Source organism: Otolemur garnettii, unplaced genomic scaffold, assembly GCF_000181295.1.
Source record: "Otolemur garnettii isolate 467f Iridium unplaced genomic scaffold, OtoGar3 scaffold00215, whole genome shotgun sequence".
NCBI lineage: Eukaryota > Metazoa > Chordata > Mammalia > Primates > Galagidae > Otolemur > Otolemur garnettii.
In genome coordinates, this window is record NW_003852610.1 from 189188 (window position 1) to 201442 (window position 12255).

The 12255-nt window shown below is 39.0% G+C and overlaps 1 pseudogene; it reads right to left on the reverse strand.

Moving 5' to 3' along the window:
• Nucleotides 1-3221: 3221 nt before the first annotated feature.
• LOC111722121 lies at nucleotides 3222-11402 on the reverse strand (annotated as a pseudogene).
• Nucleotides 11403-12255: the final 853 nt, after the last annotated feature.

Sequence of the window (12255 nt, forward strand, 5' to 3'; positions counted from 1 at the left end):
CAAAAGCTTTGTCTTCAATGTGAGAGATCCTTTCTTCTGCTTCCTGCATTCTATTACCAAGGGATTCTACTGTATTTTTCAGATCTTTGAGGGCTGCAAACTCTTGCCTCAATGTTTCAAAAACTTTGGTCATTTGAAATCTTGAAACATCTTTTGAATAATTTCTTGAGATATGTTTTGAATAATTTCTTGAAATTCTAATTCCCTTCTTTCCTCCAATCTGTGATTATTATTTGCTATCCAGATTCTGAACTCGATTTCTGTCATCTCAGCCATCTGTTTGTGGATTGGATCTTCACTTGTTTCTGCCCCATTCTTCCTTGGGGGACTTGATCTACTCTGGTTATTCTGGTTACCTGAGATTTTCCGCTGATTCTGCCCCATGGTGAATTTGCACCGTTTGGAGACCATCCCCAAACTGTTCAGCCTGTGGCTTCTTCTGGTTGCCAGGTGAGATAGGGCGTGTCTGTCCAGAAAAGCCACAGGGGTGTGAGCCTTACTGTTCTAGCTGTTGCGGCTATTGCTCTTCACCTCTGGGTTCCACCACACCTCTGTGGTTCCCTCTCAACTGACTGTCCTCTCATAGTTCTCTGGCCGCTAAGCTTGGGGTGCCAGGAACACATGGGTTGATCAGTCCTGGGGCACCCCACTCAGTTCCGGGGGTGGTGGCTGAGAGGTGGCAGCCATGCCGGTCAAACAATCTTCGGCCGCTTGGATGCCTGGGGGCAGCAGTGAAGCAGTGGCTGCCGTGGGGGGGATACGTGGCTCAAACAGTCCTGGGTGCGCCCCAGTTGGGTGCTCTGGGGTGGCTGCCAAGCAGCAGCAGCCGTGCAGGTAGAATAGTCCTTGGTGCACCCCACTTGGGTGCCTGGAGGTGGCGGCCAAGTGGCAGCAGCTGTACAGGGGACATGTGGGTCAAACAGTCTTGGGCCTCGAGTGTCTGCGGGGCAGCGGCTAAGTGGGGGGAAGCCACACAGGACTCAGCTCAAACAGTCCTCAGTGTGCCCCATGTGGGTGCCCTGGGGCTGGTGGCCAAGCGGCAGCAGCCAGCAGGGGATGCATAGGCTGAACAGTCCTCAGCCTCCCCGATGGAGTGCTGGGGGCACTGGCTGAGCCGCAGCTGCATGCGGAACATGCAGCTCAAGCAGTTCTTCCGCTGCAGGGCTGGGACAGGGTGCTTGGTCCCACAAGGGTGGGGGGACGCTGTTCTTAGGCCTTCTCTCACTGTCTCTGCAGGCAAGGGGGGAAGGGTAGACTGGGAATTCAAAATGGTAGTGAAACATTAGTTTGATTTTTCTGCTTGGCTAGAGGGTGTTTGGAGTCTCAACAGGGTCCTTCTAGGGTTAGGTGACTAGATTTTAACATTGGTAAAGCAGGACACAATTGACCCGGGTGGGAGGGGTTCTTAATTAAATATTTGGTCTATACGGAGCAACAAAAATTTTCATAGAACACAAAAATATTATTGTAATATATTTTTTTAATTTCAATGTAAGTACAATTTACAAATATAATACATTAAAATTATGTATAGTATTATTTTATTCTTTGGCATATTTCTCATTTGAGTGAATTGTTTTTTATAGATTGCTGTTGTTTAAAAGGTTATTAAATTTTTGACAAGAATTTGTTAAATTATATTTCACACATAAAATGGCTTTCAAAGTCTCAACACTTAATTGTGATTTTTCTGAGGTCCACACTTTATTTACCATAGAAAAAACGCATTTAGTCACAGCATTAGTTCCTGGTAAGGACAGCACGTATCCCACAATTTTTAGTGCATTATTGTATAGAACCTGGTTTGTTTCAAAATGATGAAGTATTTCTAACCATTTGTTCTCTATTGTGATTTTTGCTGATGCCCAAGATTTAACCTTTTCCTTATCAATATATTTTTTTTAATAATGATACCTCATAAGTCGTGTCACTTTCGAGGCCGGCACTAGACTTTTTGCTGCCACTATAAAATATAAATAGTACAAGTACTGTCTGCTAAATTCATGAAACAAATCAATAAATTACTTACCTAAATTATCTGAATAACTGATTTGTTGAAATCACTTGTTTAACTAGCACTAGCACGCAGTACGATGTGTATCGTTTGAGAGACCGTTACAAAATGTTTTTGTCATTGCCAACGCCAAAAAATGCCATTATTCATTAAGTCCAAACAATGGTGCTTGAATTCTAACAACTGATCAACAATGCAAACTTTGATAAGCAGTTCTCAATAATCAATTCTCAACAACTATTTGTTATTATTAAAGTTTAACATTATAAAATTAACAAAAATAATATAAAATTTATATCCTGGTGAAATAACCACATTGCTAGAAAGTACATCTATTCTGAGAGAAAAGCATCAAATCCTTTGTGTACACATTTAGTTTTATTGTAACAAAGCAACTTTACACTTTCAATGTTTAAAACTGAGCATCATCTTTCCTTTCCAGTGGAATAAAAAGAAAATTTAAAAACAAACAGAACAAAATTACAGTAGAGAATGTCAATTCCAAATAAGATCCTACAGGTTCTGCTGATTCTTCCATTTGAGTGGCAGGGCTCAAGTCATTATTAGGAGAGAATTTATTTTAAAAGTGTCATCTTAAACTGCAAGGATGTCTGTTAAACATCACAATTAAACATGCCAAAGGAGAAGTCATGTTGTCAAAATTCCCACTTAACCCACCCAAATATCTCAAACCCACCCTCTGCTGACCTTCTATACCCCATTTTTAAAAGTTTTTTTTTTCTTTTTTTAAACAAGAGAAAGTAGACAGATAAATGTTGGTAAATGCTAACTGTCCATATTCACATAGAGACACAGTGTACTCTCTGAACCCAATATACAGAGAAAGGAGGGAAAAAGCTAGAATTCTATGCACTACTACACAGGGGCCTAGCACCTCCAGCTTCCAGCAGAGCGAAGGGAGCAGGTTTTTCTTTTTTCCCACAGAACTTGGTGGTGTTGATTCTATACAGTTTTTGTTGAGACAGGAAGGGATAAAAATGAATTTGGAACAGAAACGAGTAGAGATTCTTTTCCCATTGTATTCTGCTCAAGGTATTTCCCCCCCAAATAAGTTGAGAATCATGGTGTAGAAAAAAGAGACCTCAAGAACAGGGCGACTGAGCACAAGAGGGGGAAAAAAAGACTGCAACTTGCTCCCAGGGACTGGAGAAAATTTTTAAAAAGGTTGGAGTCCATCAGTGTTCTGTTAGTCGTCTTCTCCTTCATCCTCTTCTCCTTCCTCCCCTTCATCATCATCTTCATCTTCTTCACCTTTATCCTCACCCCCTTCTTCATCAATATCTTCCAAACCTTTTTCTTCTTCATTATTATCATTTTCTTCTTCTTCTTCATCATCCATATCAGGAACCAAGTAGTACTGTAATGTATTTGGCCAAATATCATCTTTGATCACCTCTCCTAATTCATTTGCACCTGCATCAGAATGGTCAGTAAACCAGGTAAAGCAGCTCTCTGGTTCCTCATGCTGCCTCTTCCTGCTGGCTTTCATTCTGTGTTTGACTGGAACGTTTAGTCAAATCCTTGCCAGATTTCCATTTGATTTCAGTGGACTTTGAAGATGGATCACCACTCTCGTTCAGATGAAATTCTTTGGAGAGAACTTTATTTTCAAAGTAAGGGTTTTCATCAAAATAAAAATCTATTTTGTAACCTGATTTAATATCTTCAAATTCTGTCACTTCAACTCTGGTCAAATAATGCAGTGCCTCTTCATCCTCCTCCCCCAAGCCGCGCAGACACTTGTGGATGGTTGACAAATGTTGTTACCCCCAAATTGGGGATTTTGACGATCAATTCTGACCTCTTCTGAAAAAATGGTTGGCGGAGTTTGTTATATTTCTGTTCTACTTTCAAAATCTCCACACTGGCTTGTTCATTAAGTCTGTCTATTTCATTTTGTACTTCATCAATATGTTCAATTGCTTCCTGCTGTTCTTTTTCTGAGGTCTTGTCGCCCCGTAGTGATTGGAGTTGAGCTCCTTTTTACTGACTTTGAGGGCAGGGGCTACATGGTGCAGCTCCGGGGTCGGGGGGTGGAGGGTAGGGGAGCGGGGAGGGAGAGAAGGGAAGGCGAAGGGGATAGGCGGGCGGCTTCCCCTCAGGCCACACACGCCGGCGCTCGCTAAGTCCGCCGCCTCCTCCCAGCGCTCGCTCCGTCGCTCTACACCAGCCCCCGGCCCCCAGCTCGCTCGCGCGCGCTGTCCTCGCGGCCTGGCAACGAGGGAAGGCTGGGGCGGTGGCGGGGCCCGGGTCGGGGGCCCTGCTTACTGAGGGGAGGCGGCGGCGGGCGGCAGGCGGCTGGGATCCCTCACTCGCGCTCCGCACTCCTGCTCCTTGCTCGCTCTCCCCAGCCTCCTCCTCCTCTACCTCATCCCCACCGCGAGGCGAGTTAGTTTTTATATAATGTTTGAAACTTAGGTCTAGGCTAATTTATTCCCGTTCTTTTCTTTTCTTTTTTGCCTGCGGATGTCTAATTGCTCCAGCACTATCTTTATGCCATTTAATTTTTTTGTAACTTTGTCAAAAGTCAATTGGACGTATTTGCATAGTTCTACTTCTGCATTCTTATATTATTACTGTTATTATTATTTTTAATAGATGGATATTGCTACGTTGCCCGAGCTGGCCTTGAATTCCTGGACTCAAGGAGTTTTCCTGCCTCAGCCTCCCGAGTAGCTGGGATTGTAAGGTGCCACCTCCTGGCTATTCGGGGTTCCTCAGCTGGCCACATTGATCTGTGTCTGGACCCTCGGCTAGTACTGCGCAGTCTTTATTACTACAGTTATTTAAGTCCTGAAATTGGTGACTGATTCCTTACACCTTCTTCTTCTTTTTAAAAATGATGGCTAGTCAAGTTTTCTGCACACAACAGAATTCATGTTGAAGAGAAACTCTACAAATGTGAAGAACTTGACAAATGTTTAATTTGTGCTCAAACCATTATATAAATGAAAACATTATAACAAAGAAATCCCTGATAAATGTGAAGAAAGTTTTGAATCCTATAACCACTACTCACACATTTCAATACATAGCAGAATTCATAGAGAAATTGTATATATGTGAAGAATGTGACAATGTCTTTAAATGTTTCTCATGCTTTTCTAATCATAATTCATAATTCTACAAACGTCGATCATGTCTCAAAGCCTTAAAGTTGTGTTTGTCCTGTTAGGTAGGCTGAGGAGAGACAGGGTCAGATGATACCAGGAGATCTTTTTTCCATCATAAGAGGAACAAAATGACCAGAGGGGGCTTCCATGAAAGACAAGCTGGCATTCTAAAAAGGCTTCCAAAAAGTGAACTGATGTTTGCTCTACAAAAATGATTCTCAGAGGTAGTAAGGCCACAGTGTAGACATACAGCCAAGGCCACAAAAAGGGATGCTTGGATCATGGGTTCAAGTAATGTGACTGTAAGCTCAAGTGACCTATTTTCATTAACATAGTACAATTTGCACCAGTTCTATCACGCTACACAAATATAAAGATAACTTCTGGAAACTGCTTTACAGGGATAGACACTTCTTTCTGGAAGTTTTCCCTCCTTCCAGGAAAAATCATGAATATTTACCCCACACCACTTAGCATAGATTTGGAAAATCTGTGTAAAGGGAAAGGATCTTACCAAACCCAGAGTCTTCTCCTCTTGAAAGATGTGTTCCTTCTCTGGAGTGTACTGTTCTCTAATAAACTTGGGTCTTTTCTGTAAAAAAAAAAAAAAAAAAAGGCTATTCTAGTTCCTTTGCCTTTTCATAGATATTTTTGAATAATCTTGTTTATATTTACAAAAAAATCTTATTGGATTATGATAGAAATTATGTCATACCTGTATATCCCTTTGGGGGAGAATTGGCATCTTTACTATATGAATCTTCTCATTCTCTGTCTTTCATCTGCATTTTATAATTTCTGGCATACAATCCTGGGTATGCTTTGTTACATTTACCCTCTTTCTTTCTTTCTTTCTTTTTTTTTTTTTTACCAATTATAAATAGTATTGTATTTTTAATTTCCATTAAAATACATGTGTTCATGCATTTATTGCTAGCGTAGAATAGAAATACAATTTTTTAATGTTCATTTTGAATCCAGTGAACTGGCTGAGTTCACTTATTATTTTTTTTTAATTTCTTATAGCATAACTGTGTACGTTAATGTAATCATGGGGTACAGTATGCTATTTTCATGTACATTTTGAAATACTCTCATCAAACTGGTCAAGATAACCTTCATGTCATTTTCTTAGTTACTGAGTTAAAACATTCATACTCTGCTTTTAGAAAGATTCACTTGTACCCTTGTAAGATAAACCATAGAGGTGATCCCTCCAATCACCCTCCCTCCCCCATCCACCCCCTTCGCCTCATCCTCCCACCCCTTTCCCATATTCTAAGGCTATAATTAGGTTATGACATTCCTATAAAAGCTATGAATTAGTTTCAAAATAGGGCTGTGTACATTGGATACTTTTTCTTCCATTCTTGAGATACTTTGCTAAGAAGAATATTTTCCAATTCCATCCATATAAACATGAAGGAGTTAAAGTCTCCATCCTTCTTTAGGGCTGCATAGTATTCCATGGTGTACATGTACCACAATTTATTGATCCATTCGTGGGTCAATGGGCATTTGGGTTTCTTCCATGACCTAGCAATTATGAATTGGGCTGCAATAAACATTCTGATACAAATATTTTTGTTGTAATTCTATTTTTGGTCTTCTGGAGTTCACTTATTAATGGAATTTTTTTTCTTTCCTTCAGCTTTCTTGGAGTTGCATAACCTTGTCATTTGCAAATAGTGACAGTTTTATTTGTTCTTCTACAATATGTGTGCTCTTGTCTTATTGCACTAGCTAGAACTCCAAGCACTATGTTGAATAAGAATGTTAAAGTAGACTTCATTACCTTGTTCTCAACCTTAGAAAGAAAACATTCAGCCATTTACTACTAAATATAATGTTAGCTTCATGGTTTTTGTATATATGCTTTATCAAGTAGAAGATGTTTCTTGTTATTTCTATTTTTGTGAGAATATTTTTATCATGAAGGATATTGAATTTTGCTAACTACTTTTTCTGTATTGATTGTTACAACCATGTGATTCTTTTTTAGTCTGTGGATTATAATGGATTACAATGATTAATTTTCAAATACTGAACTATCTTTGTGTCTTTGAAATAGAACCCAGTTGTTCATTGCACATAATTCTTGTTACATGCTATTATGTTGTTAAGGATTTTTACACTGTATACCTTGAAGGAAGGAGCCTCGGGTTTTGTTGTCACTGTTGTTTTACTGTGTTTGTCCAGTTTTAAAGTGGGAAGTGTGCCTTCCTCTTATATTTTCTGAAATGATTCTGTAGAATTGGTAGTAACTCTTCCTTAAATGTTTGGTAGAATTCTGCAGTGACATCACCTGGACCTAGAGATTTCTTTTCTGAGAATTTGCTAATTATGAATTTAATTGTCTTAATAGTGATAAGGCTAATAAAATTGTCTACTTAGTGTAGGGTGAGTTGTGGTGATGGTGTTTTTCAAAGAATTGCTCTATTTCATCCAGTTTCTGAAATTTATGTATGTAGAATGGTTTGTTATATTTTCTTACTTCATGCCATAGGGAAACTGATGTTCTCAATTTTCTTCCTGGTATTCATGTTTTGAGTTTTCTCCCTTTTTGGTCAGTTTTGCTAGAGGTTTGGCAATTTTATCGATCTTTTCAAAGTACCAGCTTTTTGTTTCACTGATATTCCTCTTATTCTTTCCCCCTTTTCAGTTTCATTGATTTCTGCTCTTATTATTATTATTTCCTTACTTGTGCTTACTTTCAGTTAATTTTGTTGTTATTTCTCTAGGCTTTTTTTTTTATTGTGTGATAGGGTCTAGCTTGGGTACCTGGGCTTGGGTGCAGTGGTCAAAGTTCAGAGCAATTGCAACATAGTCCTCCTGCCCCAGCCTCCTGAGTAGCTGGGGCTACAGGTGTGCACCACTGCCCCTGGGTACCTTATTATTATTGTTATTTTTGTAGAGACAGGGTTTTGCTGTGTTGCTCAGGCTGGTCTCAAACTTCTGTCCTAAAGCAATCTTCCAGCCTCAACCTCCCAAAGTGCTAGGATTACAGGTGTGAGCCACCTTGCCCAGTCTTGAAGTAGAGATTAAATTATTGCTTTGAAACATTTATTTTTTTCTAATACATCATTTAGTGGTATAGATTTCCCTTCCAGCCCTGCTTTATCTGTGTCTCACAAATTTTAATGTTGTATTTTCATTTTCATTGGTTCAATGTATTTTTTGATTTTCTCTGAGATGCCCTCTTCGACTATGAGTTTTTAGAGGCATTTCAGAGAGTCTTTAGTTCCCAAATATTTGGACGTTTTATTGTTAGTGATTTCTGCTTTGTTTTTAATGTGATCATTAAATGTATCATTTCATTATCATTAAGTTGTTGACTTTGTTAATGGCGCAGGTTGTAGTTTATCCTGGTATTTCTTTCTTAGATCCTTAAAAAAACTATATTCTGTTGTTACTAAGTGGATATTCTATAAATGTTTCTTAGAACCTCTTTGTTAATGGTATTATTGATTTATTTCACATCTTTACTGATGTCTGTCTAGCTGTCTTCATAGTTGTTGAGAGATGGATACTGAAGGTGTTGACTATCATTACGAATTAGTGTATTTTTACTTTCAGTTGTATTAGTTTTTACGTCACATATTTTGTAGAGTAAAACTCTGTTGTTTGGTGCATACACATTAGGATTGCTATATCTTCTTGATGGATTCATCCTTTTGTTAGGGCTTTTTAAGTTTTTATTTATTTATTTTTAACCTGTACCTGTTGGCATTTTCAGCTTCTTCAGCTGCAAGATTGGGATATAAGAGGTAAAAAGAAAAGCCAGGACTTGCCCATCAAATCATTCCTTAGGTCTCCAGCCAGTCTGGCTTCTTCTCTGCACCTTTCAGTATTTCATAAGTAACACCCAGCAGTTTTAGTTGTACTCAGTAGGAGTCAGGAAAAGTACACTTATGTCATCTTCCCAGAAGCAGAAGTCCTCTCATTAACTTTCAAATGCCTTTGCCAAATAATATAAATAGCAAGTGGAAAGCAGAGAGTCTGAGTCTTTGTATGCAAATTTGTCATCTTGATCCAACAACAATACCTCCATAGAGCACTCTGAATTCCTTTCTGGTGGCTTACAGTGCTGCTGGTGTTAAAGTTCTCTTGAATAAGTGTCACTTAATTCCATGAACTTATTAATATTTTATATTTGGTTATTCTAAAACCCTTTCCTTGAATTTCCTAAGGTAGCCAAGTATAAATTTTCTTAGCAGCAATCACTTAAAAGTGAATCTAAATGCTACCACTGACAATGGCCAACTTTCTGGGTGGGGAGCAACCTGGGAAGGGTTGAGCATGAAGCCTTCAGAGTTCACATCATTAACAGTGATGGATTTAAGTGACTGTTTCTGGACTAGATGCATTAGTAGATTTACTGTAGCATGTCATAACGAGCACTTACTTTTAGCCTGCTCAAAGCAGAAAGAGGTCCTTGCTGGCTCAGTTTTCAGGGAATCACTATAGTGACGAATACTGTTGTAAAGTACACAGAGGAAAGAGGGCAGTAAGGGCCACCGATGCGGCAGTGTTGCCTAGGCTCCTGTGAAACACCGTGTGAAGACCAGGCCATCTATTGGCATCTCTTGTAATGAATGATTATGTGCTTTGAACCCAACTTTTCCATTTGTATGTTGTTTCTAACTAGGACTACAAGTGGAAACTATTTTTGGATCCAAACCCTAGGTCCAAATTTAGGATTTCAGAATTCAAAAAAGGAAGATTTAAGATTAAAGTAACTTTAGAAAGGTAGATTATTTTAGAAGTTATTGATCCATCTGACCAAGAATAAAATATTCTGCTTCAAATAACAGCCTGCTCTGAACCAGAAGGTGATTCTTAAACCTCTTCCATGGCTGCATGCTGCCAGGCTGAAATCTACACTTAGTAGTAGGTATCCTGGATGTCCCAGTCCAATGCAGCCATCTCATTGATGACATTGAATCAGGTTTTCTGAATATAGGTCACTGTGGGTCCAGGATCCAGCCCAGAGAAGGTGCTTCATAAATGTTCAGTGAAGGAGCTGGCTCTGGGAGATGTGCATGCTCCACATCCCCAGAGTGAAAGGAGGTTGAAGATGATTTCAGTTGGCTTTTGAAATTGAGTTGGTCTTTAGATGAGTGGATGCAGAGAGAAGGGAACACTTATATATACTATTGGTGGGACTGCACACTAGTACAGTCTTTTGGAAAGAAGTATGGAGACTCCTCAAAGAACTAAAAAGTAGATCTCCCATTTGATCCTGTAATCCCATTACTAGGTATCAATCCAGAAGAAAAAAAATCATTTTATCACAAGGACATTTGCACTCAAATATAGTAGCTCAATTTATAATTGCCAAGATATGGAAACAATCCAGGTGTCCATCAACTCATGAATGGTTTACCAAGCTGTGATATATGCATGCCATGGGGTACTATTCAGCCATAGAAAAAGATGGAGACTTTACACCTTTTGTATTTACCTGGATGGAGTTAAAGAATGTTCTTAATAATGTATCTCAAAAAAGGAAAAGCAAACACCCTACACACTCAATACTAATTTGAAACTAGTGGATGAACAATTACAGGCCCACATGAGAGATAAACAAGTAGAATCAAGTGGAGAGAGGGAGAAGGAGGAGAGAGAGCTTACAAAGCCCTTATGTAACAGGTACAGTGTAGGTGTGTATGGTTGACCTCCTGGGTGAAAAAAACGTTAAAAAGTTTTGAGTCTAGTTTTCCAGTAAGACTTGAGCTTTGGAAATAACCTTGAATTACTAAAGACATTATAGCTTGGTCTTAGAGATATACTATAGTATTTACAATTCAACACATATCTGTATATATATACATAACACATAGAAGTTTCACTCTCACCTTCTAGATGTGTGTCATCGTGGTGGCACACAAAGAGTGATTTTCATAATTTTTTAGCATCTCCTTGTACATGGGTCATTACAACAGTGTTGAGATACACAAAAATCAAGAAACATAAAATCTGCATGGAAAGAAACAAATGAAGCCCTCACAGCAACACTGATAAGCCAAACAAGTTGAGACTTGCACTGGTGAATCAGAAAGGACACTGTTGACTGTGTTTCTTAGAATTGAAATAACGCCTACGGTGCATCTTACAAGGGTACATGTGAAATTTCCTAAATGTAGAATATAAATGTCCTAAAACAATAACTAAGAAAATGCCCTGAAGGCAATGTTAACCAGTTTGATGAAAATATTTCAAATTGTATATAAAACCAGCACATTGTACCCCATGATCGCATTAATGTACACAGCTATGACTTAATAAAACAAACAAAAAAAAAGAAATGAAATAATGGACCATAACACAGTCTGTCTTAAACTATGTATAAAACTGTGTCTTAAGACACAGTCTGTCTTAAACTATGTATAAAACTTTCATAGTTTTATATGTAGTTTATTACATGCAATAATATCTTATGATGTAGGTTGATTTGTGTATGTAGACATAAACGGCTCTGTGCCAGTTGGAGTTGGGCAGAGTTGCAAATAAGAATGTCACTCAACCTCAGTGGTGTTATCAAACAGGTTAGTGTTGTGAACAGTGTCACAGGCTACACCTGGCTGAAAAACAGTCTGGGGGAGGTGCATGTTTTTGTCTGGGAATGTTGCTGCCCCATACAAAACTGAGATTATGTTGATAAAAAAGAAAAGAAAAAGATAGTGGATATTTATTGTGGCATTTTTGCCACACTTCTGAAACATGTATTTATATCTGCTGGATATTTGCCCAGGGCTGGAACCCCTCCTAGCATTGATTTATTGATTCTTTCTAGCCTGAAAACACAATGACACACTTAAGTTTGGTTCCCTATCAGATGCTATCAGACACTTGGACTTGCTTTTGGCCAAGCTCATCAACTAAGATGGGAACATGAATTTTTTTTTCTTTTTTTGTTGTTGTTGTTGTTGAGACAGAGTCTCACCGTGTCGCTCTTGGTAGAGTGCTGTGCTGTCACAGCTCACAGCAATCTCAAACTCTTGGGCTTAAGTGATTCTCTTGCCTCAGCCTCCCATGTAGCTGAGACTACAGGTGCCCGCCACACGCCCAGCTATTTTTTGTTGTAGTTGTCATTGTTGCTTAGCT